At 36.1% G+C, this 23,720-nt stretch overlaps 1 protein-coding gene and 1 long non-coding RNA gene across 2 annotated transcripts in view; both read right to left on the reverse strand.

Moving 5' to 3' along the window:
* Window positions 1-7,371, reverse strand: part of CCDC102B (coiled-coil domain containing 102B) — a 48,828-nt gene extending 41,457 nt beyond the window's left edge. The window contains 3 exon segments of the mRNA XM_032121124.1: window positions 4,036-4,231; window positions 5,530-5,700; window positions 6,309-7,371. The gene's annotated coding sequence lies outside the window, so the exon portion shown is untranslated.
* An 11,609-nt stretch (window positions 7,372-18,980) lies between these two features.
* Window positions 18,981-21,734, reverse strand: LOC116449516. Its single transcript, XR_004242409.1, has 2 exons — window positions 21,695-21,734; window positions 18,981-20,401 (listed from the first exon to the last, which is right to left on the reverse strand). It is a non-coding gene; the product is annotated as an uncharacterized LOC116449516 (long non-coding RNA).
* Between the last annotated feature and the right edge of the window lie 1,986 nt (window positions 21,735-23,720).

Raw genomic sequence — 23,720 nt, forward strand, 5'->3', positions numbered from 1 at the left:
TTTTGAGTTTTATCAGAACAGTTTTAGAAGCCATATCTTCTATAATTAATTCTTTTAAGAATATTCCTTACAAAAAGATTGCTACTTGGACATTTTTATGTAATTATTCTTATTTTTCTCTAACCAGTCTAGTGTTTTAACACCATCTCATGTCCTTCAATGGCTCAAGGACTGCTTTGTGAGATTTAGTGATGTAAGATATTATCCTGTGATGACTCCAACTCCACTAAATCATCCTTGAGGGAAATGAACGAAGGAATAATCCATATTGTGACTTTAACCAGAAATCCACAGTTACTAGAGTGGTCACATAATATAAATCACAAAATATCATATGTTGTATACCAGATGTCATGTAAATGCATAAAGCATCTCTGTTTATTCTCTCAGTGCCCGCTCACTGTGGGCCAATATGTAGTCCCACTAAAAGAGAAGAAATTATTTGTATAAGTGGTGACTATTCAGCGTGGCAGAAGCGAAGTTGGCATCCTTTTGCAAAAATGCATACCTACAAAAGTTATGGAGAAACATTCCAGTCAACTGAAAAGACATTAAAATAAATTAATTAAAACAATATGAGTTTTCATGACAATTCCTCCTGGTATTCCTCCAGTGATGTGATTGACATTAAATACAAATGGGCTTGGTAAAAATCCCAGTCTCATTTAACCCAGTGTAAATCAGACCTAGATTACTTAATCAGCATGAACAAAGAATCAAGGTGTTCAGGAAGGATCATTTTCATAACAAACCAGTCAATTAAAGATCATTGTATGGACTAGAAAAGGGAGTGAATAGATTAGGTGAGACATTGGAGCAGGCTGCCCCAAGAAGCTGTGGATGTCCCATCCCCAGAAGTGTTCAAGGGCAGGTTGAATGGGGCCTTAAGCAACCTTCTGTACTTCCCTGTCCGTGGTGGTTGGATTGGGACTAGATGATCTTTAAGGTCCCTTCCAATCCAAACCATTCTATGAATCTATGATTCCATGAATATCAAAATGGTTTCAATATCTACCCCTCTTGTGGTGAAGGAAATGACAGTGACTTAAGCCTGTTCATTAACAGCTCCTTTAGCATATTCATTTTCAAGTGATTTATTTTTCAGATTTAATCAAGGTTACATTAGTATTTTATACTTAAGGTGAAAGAGTGGCCAAAATTCAAAGCTGGCTACATGAAAACACACAAAAAACCCCACCCCCAGACATCTAATTTCACATTTTTGACTAATTTTTTGTAGATGTCTCTGGAAGTGATATGACTAGTTCTATTAATGATGCCTAATATATTTTGGAAATTCATTTATCTTCATTTTATTATTAAAAGAACTGCTTTCAGAAACACAATTTTCCTAACAGCACAGGAAATTTGAACCAAAAACTAGCAGTCTAGCTATACAATTATTTATAGCAGAGTCTGCTTCATAAAATGTTTGTAAGAATCAGTGACAACTAATACAAACAAAATGCAGCTATCTGGATAGTCAGTTGGAAGCTCATTAGTACTAATTGCTATATATGCTTATTAAAGTCATGAACACTGCTTTTGAAATTTGACCCTTGGTTCTCATTGCTGAAGGATCATCCACAGTGTCTCACACCATCTCTGTCACTTGACCTTAAAATAATGACAGACTGAATATTTTTGTCCAGCATCAACAAATCATAGTATCAAAAAGTGTATTTCATTGCATTAGAATAATACCACACAGCTAAGAACACATTTTTCTTATCCCGGCTTCAGACATTTTTTCTGAAGGAAGTTAGGATTATACAACTCATTACTGAATTGCATAACTTATGAAAATAGAACCACTGTGAAAACACTGCTTTCCAACAAAAAAATGCAGTATGAACTTCTGCAAACTCTTAACAATATTTTCATGACACTTATGTCCATAATACCACACCCATTAAAATGTACCAGTTTTACCAATTTATGTCATTAAATATGCATTTCAAAAAGTAATTTTAAAAAAATTTAAAACAGTAGAAAACCAGTATAACCTGTGAAATTTCTGCATTTATACTAATTTCTAATCAAAACTAATAAATAACTTTTTAACAAACTGTTACTTAGAAGATTTTAAAAACTTACCTGGTTATGGCAAGTAAGGATTCTACTACACTTGAAAAACATGTTTAATGGGATGTTAGAAGTAATACTACATGATAGTAGCAAAAAACATAGAAGAAAAAAATCTAGCTAGATATAACTTAGCTACATACTTCAGATACTGTTTTCTGATCTTCAGTACTTTTTCTGGGCATTTCAGACTGTTTTCCTCCTTACCACCAGCATGATAGTAACTCATACTTTATCCTTGAAGAGATTTATAGAAATTAAACATTAAACCCACAATCTTAAGACCCCTTACCCTGTCAGTTTGCTGGGCTCCTCTTGCTTCTCAGTGTAACAGACACATGTGTAAACAACAGAATTTCCTGCATCCTTTTCTCATCTACATTGTACTGGGACTTGGCCAATTGGATTATTTACAGCATTAAGGCCACTCCACAGTAACTTGAAAATGATTCTCATTGGTCAGGCATTATCAAAACTAAAACCACATTTTTCTCTTAAGTACAAGTCATTTATACAAAATAAAACTTTTTTCATACTGTTCTTCACTAAGCATTATTTGTTCAGTATTTATTTCTCCCTCCCTTCCTAAACTTAAGACTGTGGCCCCAGTCCCCCAAATATTATGAACAGGATGAAATTAGTTAACTGAATCACAGTACTTAAGTACAGGTCCTAGTACTCAACCAAATTGGGTGGATCCTTACACAACTACTTGCTCCTAGTATACCTCCAGAGTTTTAAATAGCCTATAATAAGACTATTTTTTCATTCAGCTAGATGATATCGCCTTGCAAACACGTCTTTTCATAATTAACTCAGTAATTAGCCAGGGGCTCTTGGAAGTTATTATGAAAAACTGTAGTATTCTAGATAATCAGAGATATGAAAAGACCATGGCAAGAACAGTTAAAAACAAAAAAAAACAAAAAAAACCAAACCTTTGAAAAGTTCATTTTACATTATAATTTACAGTTACCTACTAAAATAGAAAATAAGAAATATTTCTTTCTGGAATAAAAGCCCCAACATTTTTGTTACCAACATGACAAAGCATGACACCACTTTCCCAAGCCTGATAACACAGGCTACCTAACTGGCAGGTCCTCAAGACATAAAACTGATACAGTTAGACACAGATGGAACAATGTGCCATAGCTGTGAAAAGCTAAATATTTCTCATTTTAAAAAATGCCTCATAATGTACAGAATACTGAAAATGCCTGTGCCACAATCTCAGACTGAGAAGCCAGATTTCCTTTAGCTTTAAGGGTAATATCTCTACTTCCCTACTTAACATCCCAAAACTTTTAGCAGCACTACAGCAGGTAGTCTTTTAATCATGAATAGTAGCTATAGCTGCATGATTCTTCTCTTGTCTGACACTAGGAGTCTTAAATTTTTTAAAAAAAAATATTTTAGGGAAATGAACAAGTAAATCCACTCACTCTTTCTTGACTCAAAAAATCTATTTCACTGCCAAGAGACAAAAGATATTGTCTTCAAAAAGACAAAAGTAAAATAGGTCGAAAAACCCCTCTGTATATTTCTGTTAAAAAACCAAACCAACCAAACAAAAGCTCTAAACCAGAGCAAAAAAACTCCAAAACCCAAAGCAAAAAAAATAACTCCACACAAAACAACCTCAAACTGAAGCAAAAAAACCCAAACCAAACCTAACACCACACAAAATGAAACCACAAGTCTGTATCAAATTAAAAAGAAACACACACACACACAAACCCCCAGCCCAACAAAACCCAAATCCAAATAATAAAATAAGGAAACAGCTACTTTATGAATCTTGCATGGCTTCTTTAGCAACTACATATATCCCATCTCCCACTAGGATACTCTCTGGCTACATTCCATTACCCATACTGAAGGAAAATCTCTTCACATTTTAAAAATCAAGTTATATACACATCATAACTTAGACTTCTAGCTACTCACATTTCAACCCATTCATGAGATTCATTTTCCACCATTCTTCACTTGCTACAATCCCTGAATGCATCTAAGAAGGCTGTTCCATTGCCCACATTCGAACTAATTCACAGTTTCTAAAGAAATTGATGCACATTTCTTTTTTGTGAAAGGAAGGGAAGTAACTTTGATCACAATTGAAAATGTCTTCCCAAGTGAAGATCTGTAATAGAGAATTTATCTTTCAAAAATAAATAAACACAAAGAAAAAAGTGTCAGTACAGCATGTGAAGGAACTAGTACTCCTGGAAGTTTCATTTAAGTACCTTTTGGGAAGGAAAACTGTACTCTTCAAGAAAAAAGGCACAAAAAAGAATTATGTATAATAGACAAAAAGTAAATAGTAAAGCTATAAACAAAACTCAGCTTCTATTCTGTCGCATTCTGTTGTAATCAGCAATTCTTGGAGTAATCTGGATGTTATACCATTGTTAAAAACACATCCAAATTTAACTAAAAAAATTACTGTAAATTTGGGAAGTTATCATGCTGTTATTGTATCTTTATTTGCAAATATATTCTTGGTTTTTAGTCTCATTTGAAGATTTACCTTGATGTTGTGTCACTGCAACAACTGCAGAACAGATGTTGTCAACATGCAAGTTTGCTAACGCATGACCTTCACATACGGAGCTGAATTGTCTTCCTAGAAGTCTCCATGTATGCAAACAATTCTTAGTTCACGCAAAGAACATTCATATATGCTCACCAAGAGAATGATAAGCAACTCTGGTCATTATTTTTGTAAGAAAATTGTACTGAGAAAATATGATAAAGACTACAGACAGCATCAATAACCTAGAACATATGTTTTCTTGTATGGCTTTAGTTGTCAATTGTGCTGTTGCACTCCTCATTAGGGTGGGATAGACTCCCTTCACTTTGAGTACATTTGAATTTTGGCAGCATGCCTGACCCGCTTTTTCCAAGATCCACAGAGAAACATTAAGAGAACATGAAAGCCAAATTTTGAATTTTTATATGTCAAAACTCATCCCTTTGGGGTCTCAAAGGAAGAGACCTGATCCTTTCAGGATCACTGAGCCAGTGAAGAAGATTAAATAATTTGTCTCAGAGGAAAGTTAGAGCAAGTCTTTCTCAAAACATGGAAGTTTACAATATTTACTGTGTTGATGCAATTTCCTTAGCAGATATAAGAAATTATCATTCAAGCCAAAAACAATAAAGCACTTCAAATACAAATGGCAATAAAACAGAACATTCCTCCTATTGAAATTGGAAAATAGAGAAGGGTATGAAGCACTAAAATTGTAGCCTTTTGAATTTGGGCTTCCTCAAGTATTCTAAAAAAACACATACATATGCCAGTTCTTATTTGTTGATGGAAATAATTTTTAATCTTACTATTTCATACTATTCCACACAATTTCATACAAGTGAAACAACAGACATCACATTTCATTAGAATATATAAGAATAGGAGGTCATCCTTTACTGTACCTCAACCCAGATATGCTCCTTTAGGTGATGAAGACACATAGAAGACAATTTGATGTAGAAGGTACCTTCAAGGCATGAAGAAGGAGAAAATAGCAAAAAAGTCATGCGATTTTGAATCCCATCTCTACAGCAGCATTAGCGAAGCTCAAACATATAACAAAAAAAGCAAACCTGTGAAGATATAAATAGTTACAGAAGACATAAATCAATTAAGCAAAATGACCAAAACTGAGACTACACCAAACCTCATGCACAGACTGCTCAGTGTGGGAAAGCGTAGTGCAGTTCAGTTTGATAGACAGTGTAGGAAAAAGGCACAGGGCAATTATTTTCTAGAATCTCTCTCTAAGATTAGAAATGCAAGAAAGGGATAACATTCTACTCCCATTTTCTTTTAAGTTCTAGCACATACTAAACAAGTGATCTTAGCAAAGCTTTGCTTTCACAAGATTTAAATAGCGTATATATGGAGGGGATGGCTATAGGGATGGCTTCTGCCAGAAACTTCAGAGCCAAGGTGGATCCAATGCTGGCTAAGGCTGAGCCCATCTGTGATGGTGGTAGTGCTTCTGGGATAATGTGGTTAAGAGGAAAAAACCCCACCCTGCACAAGAGCAATTGCACCCGAAGAGAGCAGTGAAAATATGTGGGAGAAACAGCCCTGAAGACAACAAGGTCAGTAGACAGAGGGACAGGAGGTGCTCCAATCACTAAATCAGAGTCTGCCCTGCAGCCCGTGGTGCAGACCATGGTGAGCAAGCTGTGCCTCAGCAGCTCACCAAGGTCCATGGTGGACCACAGATCCATCTCTAGACTGTGGAGGACCCAGCACTGGAGTAGGTGGATGCCTGGGGGAGGCTGTGACACTGTGGAAAGCCTAGACTGAAGCAGGCTTCTGGCACGACCTGTGGCCCTGTGGAGAGAGAAGCCCATGCTGGAGCAGGTTTGCTGGCAGGGCTTGTGACCCACAAGGGGGTCCACTCTGGAGCAGCCTGATCTGAAGAACTGCACACTGTAGAAAGGACTGACACTGGAGCAATTTGTCAAGAACTGCAGCCTATGGGAAGGACTCATCTTGGAGAACTTCATGGAGGTCAGTCTCCCATGGGAGTGACCCCATATTGGGGCTTGAGAAGAGTGTGCAGAGTCCTCCTCCTGAGAAGGAAGGAGCAGCAGAGATAACACATGATGAACTGACCACAGCCCCCATTTCAGATTGCCCTGAGCTGCTTGGGGAAGAATTCAAAAATAAAGTCTCCTGAGAAGAAGGGAGGGGTGGGAGGAAAGTGTTTTTAAAATTTAGTTTCACTTCTTATTACCCTGTTCTGATTTGGTTGGTAAGAACTCTTTTACCCTGATGGCAATTGCTGAGTGATTCTCCCTGTCCTTAAATCATGAGCCTTTCTTTGTATCTTCTGTCCCCTGTCCAGCTGAAAAGGAAAGTGATACATGGACTTGGTTGGCACCTAGTGTCCTGCCAGGGTCAATCCACCTAAATACACTACATGCATGCAGGATTTCATGAATAGAACTATTTTTGCATGTAACTCCTCACTCCTAGCTAAGTAACTTTAAAACAGATCATAAAACTTAAAAGCAGCATCAAACAGCAATGACTTAAAAAAAAAAATCTTGGTTTTATTCTAGAATAGTGATAAAGCACAACAGGAATAAGTTTATCTTGGGCTAATACTTTGCTCAGCCTGTTAGTTTTCAGTTCTGACTTTGCCTGTGCAAGTTAATTTTGACTCACAAGTGCAAACAGTGATAGCAGATAAATGTAGACAATTTATCTTGTACAGATCTATGCTGCTGATTAAACTTCTTTGCTTCTTACAAGTGAAACAGGAAATAACTATGTATTACATTAGACGTGTTGGGCTATTAATACTTTTCAGCACATTTTGTGGTAGCAAATATGTGGTAAGCAAAGTTGTGGTAGAATTACTTACATGCTTAAAGATTCTCTGTAAATATAAGCTTCAGTTTCTGTTGGTCATTACACTCTTTAGTGAAAATTAACATGTAACACCTGAAAACGGATTGCTTATTATAGATAAGTATACAATAAGCCTCAGCCTGGCAGAACTATTACTGATTCTCAACAACAAGAAATATTAGTAGAGCAGGTTATAAAAATAAGCCCTAAATTTGAAGATTCCTCTGCACTGGAAGTTATTTCCACATGGTACCAGAATTTCAATGTTTTCTAGTTAGGAAAAAAAAAAAAAAATTCAAGACTAGCCACTTCAGTTATTTTGGCTGTTCCTGATTTTATTCCAGGTGCCTCCTGACCAATTGATGCATCTTCCAACCCAAACTATTCTATGACTTTTAAAAGAAGTTATGGAACTTGCAAGAGTATGACACTCCAGCAGTTTCAGGATGAGAAATAGAAGAAAAAAGGCAAGAACAATAGATCTCCTTTTGTGATATACATATTATTTTATACTGAATGCCTACATAAATGTTTTCCCTTTCTATGCTTTATAAATAACTAGCAAAAGAGTTTCTAAGTAAAGTCTCAATAAAAATATCATTACAAATTTCTGGTATATCTGATGGAAAAAGTTCACAATTTATATTTATGGCTACAGTTTAATGTTGAAGTAATGTAATGTTAAAATAGCAACAACATAATTTTGAAGAATTTAAAAAGAAATTAAGAATAAATTAAGCATTTTTCCTTTTTTTAGTGAAAGAAAAAAAATTGCTTCTAGTCTGATATTTCAATATGAAAAACTAAAAGGAATTAAATCAAAAAGATATGGTTATTCTTGCCCTTCACTGTAACCTGAGCATAAGGAAAGGTCACCCTGCCAAATCTTTTATTAACTGCACACAGGTGTGATGCTGCTGTGGTGTCAGATTTGTTCGCAAATGCACTGATTATAAAGAGTTGCATAGGTGGGTGCAAGGAAGGCACAGACGTAGTATGATTTCCCAGTTCATCACCTTCAAACCCCAAAATATGGCTTTGAATAAATCATACTAATCAACACATTCTTATAAAAGAAATTAAGTAATTTCTACATATATTTCTAATGAAAAATGCAAAAGGTCCCATACTAAAATAAAAATTATGAAGCCTCAGAATTTTAGGGAAAATATATTTCTTGATGAGTCTTTCATATGCTTAGGTTTTGCAGTTTTTCCTCCTCAGATATCAATTATAAAACAAATGGAGGGGTTTTTTTTTGGAAAAAGTTGACAAATACTGCAATGAAGTGTACAAGAAGCATGTGTATCTTCCAGCATCATGTTGGGAAGGCTGCAGGATGAGATGCTACTTTATATCCTTAGAATGTGAGTGCTATTAAAAAGTACAGCATTAGAAACAACCTTTTCTTTCCCCCCCCTCTTCTATATCCTAAGAATAACAGTGCCTTCCACAAGGATACCCGTGCTCTACAGAAGGGATTGTAACAGCAGTGTGATGTAACTAGTGTGTCATCTGGCCATACCTTAAGCATGAAAGTCTAAATTAGTACTACAAACACTGCCTATCCCATTCTGAAAAAAACAATTATTTGCAATTTTTCACAGCAAATGAACATCCATAATTTTCCTTTCTGATCTAAAAGTAGTTATTTTTCTTACTAGGATAGCATTTCTGCTGGTACTCAGTATGCAAACAGCAACAGTGACTGCCACATAGACCTTAATCAGTCTACAAACAGTTACAGAGCTGAAATGCAATGGTTTACTCACTTCTACAGAAAACACTATCTCTCTGTCTTTAAGGCTGCCATTCTCAATAACAAAAATATTATGTATCCTCAGCACTTTGAGTGGCAAAATTTAGCAAGATGGAAGCTTCTATGTTATTAATAAAAAGAATGTTTTTATTTAAGTTTAAATATCTGGACTTCATCTGTATCTATTTCAGAAAAGAAGCTATAATAATTAGGTCTTTGAATCATCAGATTATAAATAACATCCGAAGAAAGATGTGCTCCTGATTTTTTTCCTGTAGTCCAAAACGAAGAAGAACATCAGCAGCATACAGATGTTGAAAATTAGTGTCTTAGTACTACTTATAGGTCAACAGCAGTTAAAGAGGCCATAAAAAGCAAGAATGTATTTAAGATCTTTCTCTACACTCCTGTGACTATTTTGATTAGGACAGTTGTCCTTACCTAGGATTAAATGGAAATTGGAATCCAGAACACATTTATATGTAGAAAGGCAAGCATGTGCCTGTTTTTTTGTTTTGGATAGGATCAGTGTAATTTTGGTTGGTTTGGTTTGCAAGAATCTCTTCTTGCAAACTTTTACTCTATTTTTTGTTATCCTATGTTTTATTGTAAGAAAAATTAATCACAGATTCAAAACAAACACTATTAATCACCTAAGACTATTATATACAACATAAGGGAGTACCAAAAAGAGATACACATCTACTTCCGACAGTATTACTGAGGAGCAGAAGAGCATTGAGGGGAAAAAAAAAAAAAAGCATTGGTCTGGGCAGAGTGTCAGGCAGATGTCTTGAATTAAAGTTGTGGTGCAAATCACTTTCAGTTATGACAGCAGGAACAGTATTTGTGGATGTACTCATATGTCACAAATAGGCTGCATGAACTCAAAGAGGTTGTAAAAGAGAGCTGACATTCATCTAAAGACCCCAGTTTATTCTTTTTATGATTTAAAATACCCTCATTAAAAGTACAACACAATTTTTCTGGTTCTTTCCGTACAGTCTCACAGCCATACTTATTAACATTTCAAAGTTTACCTGTCAGCAATGGTCTGAGCAACAGGTGAAGGCCCATGAAGACAACAGGACACATCTGAGGGTCAAGATTGTCACAAATGTCATGCCCCTAAAATAACCCACCCTTCTTGCAGTACATCTATTCTAAAAAAATTCTTCCCCATAATCCCTCAGTAATGAGGAGCCCCTTGGTAAATGAAGCCATTCTAACTGTGCCCTTGAGAGCTCTAAAGTTAACACATATGTAAGGGACTCCTATGGGTTAGCCTGAAAAGTATATCCATTTCACAGGAAAGATTACAACTGAATTGACTGAATTTAATTTTGAATGGTTATGTTCAGTGGGAACATATCAATGAGAAACCTGAGTCCAGTTTAAACTTTGTTTCCCATACTGTGACTAAAGCTTTGGACATGTTGTTGTACAACTTTTTTACTGAAATGGAATAGGACACTGCTTATTACCTGTGCTCTGGTTTTGTCAGGGACTTAAGTATCTTCACCATTTCTAAAGAAATACTAAGGCTAATGTCTATACATTAAAAAATATTTACTCTCTCTCTTAACACCTTCTTTTAAAGTTTAACTTCTCCACATCCTTCAACAATTTAGCAAACTGCTCAGCACAATTTTGTACTGCTTCAGATTATCCTCTCTATAATATATTCTGCTTAATCTAATTCTCTCTTTCTATTCTTAGTGACTTTCCATCATGCTTAAGCACAGGAATGCCCAGCAGAAATGAAAGGATGAACTTTCCCAATGTCCAAGATCCTGTCACAGATCAGCCAAAGAAATACATTCTGTACTGTTTAACTTGACCTAAGTTGATAGCTAGAATTTCTTTTGAACAAGAAAAAATGGTCAAAAAAACCACAGAATAAAAAAAATTCTGTGGAAAATTCAATCATTAAAGCAATTCAGACAGATAATGTGAGCAGCTACAAGATTCATTTAAAGAACATAAAATATTAGTAACTTAATCCCTCACCCTAATATTTGTGACAATTAAATGAAGATGGGAATAATATATGAAAATTTTGTGTGCAGGAGGGGAAACTAAAGCAAGACAACCACATTTATGTATGAAAATATCTGTAAGTAAGGATCTCTTCACCCTTACTGCAGCATCTTACATGTAATTTGAGAAAAATAGTTTTGTCTTACAGTGCAAGCATCCAGTCAGAAATTGTTCTTTGGTGAGATTTTTCCATTCCTTGTTCTGTTAAACCTCCACTCCCTTCCTTGCCTAGATTTGAAAGACATAATTTTCTAACACAAAAGAAGTTCTGTTCTCCACCCCTCTGAATTTAGCTATGAGGACTCAGCTTTAATAATCGCTAAAAACTGTGTTGTTGTTAATGAAAAACACGCTTTAAAAATATGAATTTGCAAAGAGAAGAAATATGCAGGCAGATTTAGATATCAAATTAGAAACAGAAACTATCTATAAACTAATATACTAACTCAAGCATACTGCCTACCATCAGCCTATCACAGTGATAAGACTTGAATCTCTTAGTGCCTTGAGTTCTACTGTTCTACAAACAGGGACTGAAAGCAAAGGCCTGCTTATACCGGAACAGGGATCAGCTTTTCACCTGTCAGAGTTGGGCTAAGGCCAACATCATCGTGAGAGATTGTCTTAACCAAATATCCCTTGGTCTTGTGTTAGAAGTTTAAGTTATAGGTGAAGTTTTCCAGGTAATACAGTCTTGAAAAATGTTAGTAATTAAAATTAATTACAAAAAGTCTCACAGAAATGCTTAAGGAGATTTGTAATCATATCTGTACAACTAGAGATTTTATCTAGAAAGATCAAAGGATCTGTATAAAATGGTTGCTTGTGATATGTCTCTGAAGACTATGAAGTATTCAATATACAGCTTCTATATTGCACTTTCCTGTTCAATTGTTTTTCTTCTCTCTGCTCACCTTCCGAGAGAGCTAATAAAGACAGAAAGGTGATAAGAAAGGAAAACACAAGCAGTTTTTAAACCAAAAAACCCCAACATTATACTTTTCCAGTATTTTGATATATTATTGTATTGTAACAATTTATTTTACTACAATGAAATGATCTAGTGACAATTTATCTTATTTATCTTTTTATGCTAAAGCAGACAAATTGAGATGTAGACAGAATTGTGAAGGAATGACAGGACCAAGTGAGATGGAAATTGTCTTTTGACTTTTCAAATAAGCAAAACAAGAAACTTTCCAAGTAAGTGATAATTTTATCTAGTGTATGTGGTGTTTAGAAAAGCAATTATAATTCTGCTTTTGGAGCACTGGATACAATAACATTTTTCTTAAGAAAAAAACCAATGCTGCTTTCTGTTAAGTTTGTCAGTATTTGCTTTTATTCATCTGGCAGTTACTGCTGATGAATGTAAGTGGTAAAAGTTTGCCTTCGGCTAAGTGTATCTATTGGCATCCCTGAACGTGAGTGATCTAGTTGTCAACAGTCCCATGACTAAAAGAACAGATTTAAGAGATAGACCATTTCTTTTTCCATTTTTTTTCCCATATGCACATGTTTTCTATGATTATGGGGTTTTTTTGTATCTGTGGCTGATTTGAACAACTGAGGTCAGCCTGAAGAAGTTAAACTTGCTAGTTTAACTTACGTGTGGTTTTGACTTGGTCTTTATTCACAATTAAGTGCAGTGTTATGCTATATATTTTGAGACAAAATTATCTCTTCACTGTAGGAAAAAAACCCCACACTCACGTATATGACTGTGGGCATATGTTAGTTAAAATTAATGTTATCATCCAGCTACAAAGTATTTTAATTTATATGAAAATATAAATTAGATTGCAAGGTGATATTCACTGAAAAAGGAGATGGCACCTACTGCCTGCTGATTACCATTCCTGAAAGTTGTGTGTATAAATAAAAGGAGAATATACGAGACTACAAAGCAGAGATAACACAAATAAATAAAAAAGATTCATATATCTGAAACTAATAGGATTTCATAGTCAAGAAAACACTCAGGAAATAACAAAATCACCTCATCTTTGACATGATTTTTTTCTTCCTTATTGGCTTTAGCAAGTGCTAGATTCCACGAGGAGCCACGTGACATCAGGTTATTTAAAATCCCTTAAATGTTTTTGGCTTTAAACTCTTCTTTATGTAAACTGAGATCTGGATAATAAATAATGAAATCTTCTTTATAAATTGAAATTAATTTGTTATTAATTATTATTGTCTTTAATTACTGTTTTTTCCTTTTTCAATATCACATATAATTAGAACAAGGAAGGGCAATGAAGATGGTGAAGGGTAAGTAAGTCCTATGAGGTGTGGCTAAGGGAGCTGAGGTTGTTGGAGAAAAGGAAGCTCAGGGGAGACCTTATCACTCTCTACAACTGCCTGAAAGGAGGGTGTATCCAGGTGGGGGTTGATCTTATCTCCCAATAATCCAGAGACAAGACCAGAGGAAATGGCCTCAAGTTGCACCAGGGGAGGTTTAGATTAGGTATTAAGAAAAATTTCCTCACTGAAAGGGTGGTCAGGCATTGGAAAAGGCTCCCAGGAAAGTGGTGTAATCACCATCCCTGGATGTGTTCAAAAGGTGTATGGATGTGTCAATGTATCAATAATCCTTGTGGATTCCTTCCAACTCAGGATATGCTGTCATTCTATGTTGCACTTGGGGATATGGTTTAGTGGTGAACACAGTGGTGCCAGGTAATTGGTTGGACCTGATGATCTTAGAGGTCTTTTCCAACTTGATAAATTCTAATTTTATCTGATCTGAAAGATTATTATCTTCCACAGTTTGAAATTTTGAGCAATACATGAAAATACAGGTTTAATTAGGAAGCAGGATAGAGAAACTGGAAAAACTGCTTTCAGCAGATTGTAATGCTGTGGAGGTCTGATTCTCATGTTGAGTGAGGACACCTGCATTCGTATTAAATGCTTTTACTGCATTTCCTGCTGTGGGTCTTTCTGGGCAGCTGTGAGGACACTCAGCCAATTGAAGATCATTTCTGTCAGGGTAAAAATGCCAAAGGTCCCTGGCTTGAGTGCCTTGCACTAGAGCTCTAGATTTCTCTACAAGGATGGAAAATCACTTCCTTCCAATCCTCTCTCAGTCACTTAATACGTTCCCTTTGTTCTCTCTGACTTGTGCAATGTTTAGATGAAACCAAGGACATCACAAAATTTCCTCTCCTAAGGTTCGATCCATGCTTTTTTTATAAAGGGCTGAGCACACAGTTAATTTGTGCTAGTGTAGTTTACTAGAATGTAACATTTCATCAGAGTTATATTTGACTAAAATAAAATATTTTCTGGGCCAGAGGAAGACTAGATTTAAATGAATCACAAAGAATATAGACAGAAACCTTTTAACTCCTAACTGAGGCTAAAAAGCAGGAAGTATTATGATTAAGCTAATGTTTTATGCTACAAAGGAATTACTATCAACCCGTGCCAACAACTTGAACTAGAAAGAAGTGGATAGCTTGTTCCTACTTTACCTGTGTCTAGCATTTTTAATGTTTGAAGTCCCTGAACAATTTTGTAGTTTGAATAGATATTCTGATTAGATGTCCTGTTCAAGTGCTCATCAAAGCCTTGTTAAATGAATTATCATCTAAATACGAGAGAAGCAAGATCTTTGGGAGAAGCAACATATCTTCAAAAACCTTGCCCAAAAAGATTTCTACTTCCCAAGAATATAAAAATGTCTATACAAAATATTAACTACCTGTGCAAATACTTTCTTACTCACAAGTTAGGCATTTATGTATTTTATAAATCTCTCAACATATATATATGATGTGTCAGTTGCCATACTAACATAGTAAACAAATTAAGGTTCATAAAAGTCAAGAGAATACAATAAAGAAAGAGAATAGGTTATCTTAATATCAAACAGGGTAAGATTACAATCAAGCTTTCTCTATGTTTCCTGAAGTATACTACAACTAAAGTTAAAAGCTATTCTATTATCTCTTTTTTGTTTTCTGTGAGCACATAATAAATTTTTTTTTCTCCTAATAATATTAATATTCTAAAATAGGAGTAATGGAGAACTTTAATAGACATAGCTAATAAAGCAGTTTAACAGGTATTTACATTATCTATGTAAAATTTTGCTGAACTCAAGACAGTCTTTGTTTCAATAAAATGTTCCATATATACTCTGATAGAAATAATTTGCAAGCTTGAGAGACTGAACTGCATTGAGTTATGGAAACACTACAGTTTTTGAGAATAATTTCGTATTTATATTGTTGTTTGTTAAATATTTAAATAACTATTTTCCTATCCATTTATCTTTATTTGTTTGTTCTGATGTGACCAAACATTCTTGAGGAAATACTTGCTTCTGGAACAATAATTGTGCTGCTGAAATAACTTTTTACAAATCCAGTCAGGTATGAAACTAAAGTTTCGGATTCTGACAAAGAAGTCTCAGCTGTAGTTACACTAAAATTATGGTTTTTGTCACAATGGCAAAATACAAAGAGAAAATGTTGTAAATGGAAAATATTTTACTTCTCAATAAAACTGACTCAGCAGAAAAATGTTCTGGGACAAATCAGGACATGTGCTATCATTTCTTTCTAGCCATGTGAAAAACATCTGTTCTGTCACCTTTTGAAGGCTGGACTTGAACATATTCGTGTTTTCAGATGTTTGTTGCTCAGTTACATGGCTAGATTCTGGGAGGGATGTTCCTGGGTATTTCCAGGTAGTTAGAAATAAATTGTGTTTCAAATTGACTCTATGTGGGTCCTGCATGGGAAAAGATTAAATCAGCTCCTGTATCAGTTATATTAACAATTTTTATGGTTTAGTTAAGAGAGTCCTGATTGGAGCTGACCAGTGAAGCTGAGATAGTGGTACCAGCACTTGGGCTTAAGAACCTTTTTAAAATGAAGGATACCAAGGAAATTTTGATAAACAGTTAAGTAATTTGATAAATTACTTATCCATAATTATGTTTACCAGACTTAAAAATTAGTAACAAACAATGTTTTTCTGTTCTGTGGAACACAGTGCACTTTATGCACTGTGAGTCAGACTATGGTATCCAAACTCACCATTACTGTATGATCACATGAAACATTTGTGCTGTCAAAATAGGCTTAAAAATCAGATATCATATAATGAATAAGCCAGAAAGGTTGCCTAGTTCATTTCCAGAAACAAATACTGTGAGCAGACACAGACAAAGTGTGAAGATGAACAAAATTGCTCATGGAATTACACCCAGCCTGAACCTGCCATGAAACTGGGACAATACTGTATTTTTTTTTCCAATTCAGTCTATATTGGATATTTTAAATCAAATTAATATGAACCAAACTATATTACAGAAATCAACTTACTTGCATGCAGGTATTTAAAAATATATTCTTGGCCTTTGTTACCTTTGAGAGTTCCCTTTCGTTATCGTACCTTGATATTTGGTCATGACTTCATACCTCCATTCAGGGACATGAAATTCCCAGCTAGACTTTGAATAGATTATACTCGTATGATGAATCCAGTGTCTTAAAAATTTATACTATGTTCTTTTGCCCTCTATTTTCCCCCTCTCTGACTCTGATTTTTTGTTTCACTGCCTTCTTGGCTTCTATACCAGTACTTTTCTCACAGTAACTTTTCTCATTAGTAGCTGTGTGACTCTCTGCTGCAGGATTCAGCTGTCCCTGGTTTGTAGAGCCCCTCTGCCTGACCTTGGCTCTGGTTCACTGAGAAAATTCTTGTTGAGGTGTGAGAAAGCAGGCGAGCTAAAATAAGCAAGATATGGAAAGTAAAAACAGATGGAAGTGCAACTGTTGGAGCAGCAATAGCTAACAGCTCCAGGACTCAAAAGTACTGAGTAAAACTGTAAGACCTTCCCCTCCTGCCAGCTCCAGGGAACTGGAAGAAAATAACCCAGCAGCAACAACAGAAGCAGCAGCAGGACAGGTCAGCCCATTTGGAGAAGCCTGGCCCTTCCCCAATAAACAGTTTGTCTGGTCCAAGAGGACTCAGCTGTTTGCAAAGGGGTTGCAAACACCTAACCTAGGAGCTTACTACTTCTAGCCTGCCATCACATGTACTCTCCAACAAAAAATCCCTTCATACTCCTCAGCTGTATCTTGCTGGAGTCTCATGGTGAAAGCTGCGCAAATGATGAAAGAGGGTTTTACAGTTTCTAAGAAAGGATGCTGTGGCTATTGTACAGTTAGCAAAACTTTTTCCTGTCCTATGAGAAATTTAATTAAAAAGCAATTATTATCTGGAAATTTCTAATAATCAAATGTAAAAATATAGAGCAGAAATTTAGAAAGGATAAAATGAAAGCACTCAATGTCCTTATGTATCTGTCTCAAAATTCTGAGTTGGTGACTGAAAAAGTAAAGATATTTTATTAATATTCAAGGTAATATAATTTTTAGAATTTAAGCCCACTTTTCTCTGCATCCATGACACACTAATTGAATACAAAACTTTTGCATCCACAGTTTTTTTGCTGACGTGCATTCTTAGTGAAAAAAACGTTTTGTTGCTGACATGCATTTTCAGTGAAAAAACATTTTTCTGAAACACATTTCTATCTACTTGGCTTTGGTGTGGGTGTTCCATTAAAATAAAGAAGACTAAGGCATGCTATCCATAGAACACTGAAGTTTTTAAAAGCCACCTAACAACACTATGGAAGAATCCACATAAAAACTAATTTTCATTTACTGGCACCTATGTTCTCAATGTAAGCAGCTAATAAAAGTACATCTAAATCAGCATGAAGTAATTCAAACCATTCTGATGGTATGAATTCTTAAATCCTGTTAAGAAATTCCAGCAGGCAGGTGGAAAAATAAGATTCTCAGAGTATCTAAATTGTTGCAAATTAATGTTAGCACACTGTTTCCCTTTCTTAAAACTAAGACCATAAAACACAGTGACTGTGACTTCTCACAAGGAAAGTCTCTGGCATAGCAGGTTATTAAAGTCTGTCGTTTAAATCCTACTCCAGATTTTATGTGGGGCACCTACTCTCATATTTTCCTTGATGTTCATGAATATTTCAAATTCATCCATAACGAATTATGAGGTTTAATGATAAAACTGTACTTATAAAGACAGATGTTACTACAAATGCAAAAAAAAAAAAATTAAACTGTATAAACAATGGTATCAGGGAAAATGTAATATGTGGGATAAAAGAACGACAGAAATTACAAAAATTTTTTTTCATATAATGTGTCAAATTTTTCTACATTCCCCTTTAACTATGTAAGTACTTAAACTCCTTAGTACTTTTTTTTATATTGATATTGATCTAATGCATGGAGTATCTACAGATCATATAAAATACTGACTTATTTAACTCAAAGCCAATGTAAATCTTCTCCTAGTGTGATTTTTAATTAGATGTTTGGTTTATATGTTCATATTCTTCAGAGCTAATGTTCTGAACAGCATAAATTTTCTCTCATGAGATTTCTCACTGGAAGGGATTAGAGCAGCCTTTATAAATATTATATTCCACAACAACCTTATGATAATAATATTTTCTGTGCCTTTGCAGATGAAGTAAATGCATATAATCTATGTCACACAGGAAGTAAATGACAGATGATATGGAATTCAGACTCATAGACGCTGTCAGATTAGAATCTTTAAAAAATGTGTAGAAACCCAAATCTCAGATATAGAAGAAAAAGAGAGTGCCAAAACAAGCAAATAAATTTGAAAGACTGTAAGTAAAAATGCTGGGAGGGTCTTTTTATTCTTGAAATTCAATCAAGACTGATTGCCTGCCAGAACATAATGTTTTCAGGTCAATAAAAGCAGAATAATTTCTCACATGAACGGAAGAATCAGAACAGGATAACAGCAACCCTCAAAAATATTTTTACCAGCTATCTCATTTACTCCCATATTATGTGAGCTCTTCCAGTTTCTGCTGCTGCTAATAATCACAGGATGCCGACATGTGTACAACTAGTTTCTGCCAATCCAAGCAAACCATAGAAAGCATACTGTAATTTACAGTCCCAAGATGTTGACAGACTGGCTCACCAGCCAACAAAACATTACTTTCTTTTGCAGCTTCAAAGCCTGGAAGGAGGACATAGAGTTCTGTGAAAATCAGTGGGATGCTGGAAAGCTAAGGCATAAGCTACGCTGTTCGTTACAAAGATGCTGGCCATCATTCCGGAGGGGATATCACAGATCTAACCTCAACAAAACATCTGGCAACAGGGCTGTGTTCTACACAGGCTGTAAAAAAATAGGCTGAGAAAGCTTTTCTTAGGGGCCACAGCCTGGTGTCCAGCTGTGTGCCATTTTTGTGCACTACTAGTTATGTAAAACAGTAATATTTTATTCATGTCCATGGTCTATCTAATTCTGTACCTTGTGCAGGTGTTTTGCTGATGAGTCTGTACTTTTGAAACGTTGCTAGTTTGAGACAGCATTTAGAAAATTCTTCTGTTATTGGTTTTTTGTCAACTACATGAGGTTGGAAACCTAAAAAATCTCTCTAGATTGCTGTTGAAACTCTTGTCTAGAAAATGCTGAATTTTTGCGTGTTTAATTGTGTCTCAAACCCCAAAAGGGGTAGATAATATGTTCATACCCTCAGATTACACTCAAGAAAAACAAATCTTACTTTTTGAACCATGGGAAAACATTAACCCTAATTCTAAGCCTCCAACCTCAGGACAGCAGAAAATCACAAAGCTAGGACAAAGCAAAGGCCATCACAGTGCAGCACTGGATGTTTAATGACAGAAAATCCATGGTACTGTTATGTTTGCTTGGGTGTTTCAAATAGAATAATCTCTGTGAGTTCTGCTGTATCCTTCTATTCACACAGAACAATCCCACTTGCCGTAGCAGGGCTGCTCTCCACCTCCCATCCCACAGCCCTGCTCAGCCCACCCGTGGGTCCAAGAAGGTGCCCAGTGTTGGGGCAGTGGGACGGGCATTGGCTGACGTGCCCTGCCCTGACAGACCCCCACAGAGAGCCCCCCCTGCCCTGCCAGCTCCCCGGGGCCACCAGCCCTCGCAGTGGCCTGAGGGTCTCTCCCTTGGTGTTTCACAGTCTCAGAGGCTCAGGCTGTCGCTGGATACCCTGGCAGAACATTCTTCAGCTCTCTGGCCTGTCTGCAACCAGGGAAAACGTCCTGCAGGTGAGATGGTGAATGGGACATGGATTAAACTCTGCATAACATAATGCAGCGACTCTTCTAAAAGAGGACAACGCTTCTCAAGTGGAAAGTATACAGAGAGACATAATACAGAAAATCATAATAGTTACCAGCCCAAGAGGTTGGTTTTCTTTAATACAGTGTCTGTTTTTTATCACAGCAATTACATTAGCACCCCACAATCTACTTGCATCCTGTTGGCTCCACAAATAGAGCTCTGCAGATGTTTGCTATTATCCACAATTTAGAAACTATTTCACCAAAGACAAAAAGAACCCTGGGAATTAATCACCCTCTTTGTCAAAGGGCCCTTGAAGAAGCAAAAATGTCAGAACCATTGCAAAGAAACAAAAAATGTGTTTGGATGTCCATCTAAAACAATACAATATTGTTTTTATTAAAACAAAAATTTATTTTTCTTTCAGGTTTTTTTTTACCATGCAAGCATATTACAACCCATGCTACAGTATTTATATAAACCCTCTCCATCTGAAGGAGAAAGCAAGCACATAGGTATTTGGTGCAGACCAAGAGTAACAAATTAACTTATTCAATTCAAGAAGGGTGGTGGTCATCATATGCTTAGAGACACATAAACTTGCATGAACTAAGTGGGTTTATTCTTGTATGATGAGATCTATAGGTACTAAAATAACAGTGGTCAGTATTACAAAGTTATTTTTACTCACATTTAATCTGATATGACACCCTACCCTGAAACTGCAAAATCATTTTCCATTTTAACTGTAGAAAATTGCCAGAATTTCTGAGTTGCCAGAAAAAGACTAAGGAAGCTACTGAACGACTGTAATTACATTTTGCCCCAATTCTTCCTGCAGATGTTGCATAGTGTCTTGTTGACAATGTTTTCTGCATATGTGAAAGGCAAAATCAGATTTTTCACAGTATCAGGATAACAAAAAATAGCAAATTATTTAAATAAAAGAAATTTGACCTATTTTCATTGCTTTTATTTACAGTTTTTTCCTTAAAAATATTCAGTCTATTTATCCTTTACATAAATGAAAAAATTATATCTATGCATTTTTTAGTTTGCATTCTGAACATACAGTTAATTGTTGTTCCGGTTTGGCCAAATTTAGAAATATATCTTCTGAGAGAAGGCACAACCACCCCTCCCCCACCAGGTTTGGGAAAAAATAAATTTTCCTCGAAGGAAAGTGAAGAAGATAAAACTATTTATTTAACAAACACACGGGAAAGGAAAATAATGTTAAATGGTAAAATCTTTTGCTGTAGAGGAAAAACCTGGGAAAGCGTTCGAGTCCTCCCTTTGGTCTCCTCGGAGCTGGGGCTTGGCCCAGGGCCAGGCCCTCTGTGCCCGGTGGAAAGTCCTCTCGATGTGCTCTGAGGTTGAAAGCAGTCCAGTAGGAAAGGGAGAAAATCTGGAATTCCAGAGAAGGAAAAGTTCAACTCTCAGCCTCTCTCCGGAGAACAAGAAACTGGAAAAACTGGCCAAAAGCTGACTGGAAAGCAGCAAGCCGGGTGCTTCCTCGCTCCCCTGCCCCAGCTGGGGAAAAAAAACCCCTGCTATCTTTATGTGACCTTGAACAAGCCGCAAACTGCTTTGAGAAAGTTTTGCTCAGGTTTTTTCCTTCCCCCTCTCAGGCTCAGTTTAGAGGCATAGAAAGGCACAGGAATGAATTTCTGGGTATAGGCAGCGATATGGGATACACATCATAAGGTCACCCCAAGACAATTGTGAATAGTAACTGACTGCTACGGCTCGTAGGATCTAATAAAATTAAAACCCAGGTTCTAATACAAGTGCTTGCTCATTACATTTTATGTCAATAGCTCAGACATTTATGTAGATTTGCTTACTGAAGACTAATTATGAAAATTAAATTGAGCACATAAAATACTTCAAAATTGTTAAAAATATATTTTAAGTAAAATGATTAAAACTGAAAACTATTAGGATATCTCATTATTCACCTTAAACTGAATGCAATATTCAAGAAATAAATAATCAGAATCTACAAGTGCCTTAGGTACTAAAGCTGTCTGCTTGATTGAACAGGCATAAGTAATCTTTTCAAATGACAATTACATAAAATAACATTATTATTATTAGCCGGACTCTACACAAGTAAAATGTCCGTGTTCCAGCACAGGTGCAATAAGAATGAAGTCACATATAGCAAAAAGCAGTACTTCAAACTAGAAAATACAGTTTTCATACTTCAAATGAGTTTGTCACTAATTTTGAGATACTCTAAACATACGCTGTAACCATTTTCAAGGCAGTGCAGTCATCACAGAACAAAAAGCCTTTGGTATAATTTTTGTAGATTTATGTCTTTCCTGTAAGACACCCTGGGCTCCTACTACCAATGCAGTGAATTTCCCAAACATTTAGCCAAATGGCTACTTCTCACAATGAGTGATTTTCACCCCAGGTTCTAGTTCTGGCTTTTAACATGGTTTTGTTACAGAGCTCTGGGTCATCTCTTAAAGCTGCAGTGCATAGACACCTCACTTTGTTTTTCTTACGTGCCTCAGACTTCCCACCTCTAAATCAGAAAAAGGTTTTAAGATTTTCTAAGAATTTTTCTTTGTGGAATCTACATATTGTTATCTCTATGGGAACAAGGAGGAAAGCAAGAGACTTGAAAATCTGAAATATTCCCCGCAACTAAAGAATTGGGTAAACACGTAAACTTTATCATCAGAGAGCAGCTCTGTTTTAATTAATGAAAATGTTATATGAAAGACCTAAAACAAAGAAAGATGGTCTTAAGCATGCCCAGACCACTCATGCAGAGAGAATTCCTCTTCTGTAAAGGCCGTACCTCAAGAGAACCTGCTTCTGACTGCATTACCATATGTCAGCTGACTAAAACATGATTTATCCCAGAAGTCCTTTGATGTCTATCTTAGTCCCTTTAATGGCACTAGCCCTTCTCCACCAGCCTCATTTATCCCTAGGCCATGACTGGAATCTTTATGTAACCTGCAGTGCACCATAACCAGTGTATTTGCTTCTTGGCCTCATGAACAGCTGGTACAGATCTGCTCTGGTGTGACAGGTGAGCAGCGCCATCAGACACTGGGCACTGCCCAGAGAGGCACCAGTTGGCATAGAAGGGTGCACTGAAATGAGGGGACAGAGGCTCTGCTGAGAAGAGCCTTCTGTGCTCAGCAGTGATGGTGACATCCCACGTGGCATAGTCCCCAAACTCCACTGGAAGAACTGATCCTGCAGAGCAGAGGCCTTGACCCAGAGTGAGCTGCCAAAGGAGCTCCAGTTCTGCACAAATTTGGCTTCAGG

This window comes from Corvus moneduloides, chromosome 1 (genome assembly GCF_009650955.1).
Source record: "Corvus moneduloides isolate bCorMon1 chromosome 1, bCorMon1.pri, whole genome shotgun sequence".
Taxonomy (NCBI): domain Eukaryota; kingdom Metazoa; phylum Chordata; class Aves; order Passeriformes; family Corvidae; genus Corvus; species Corvus moneduloides.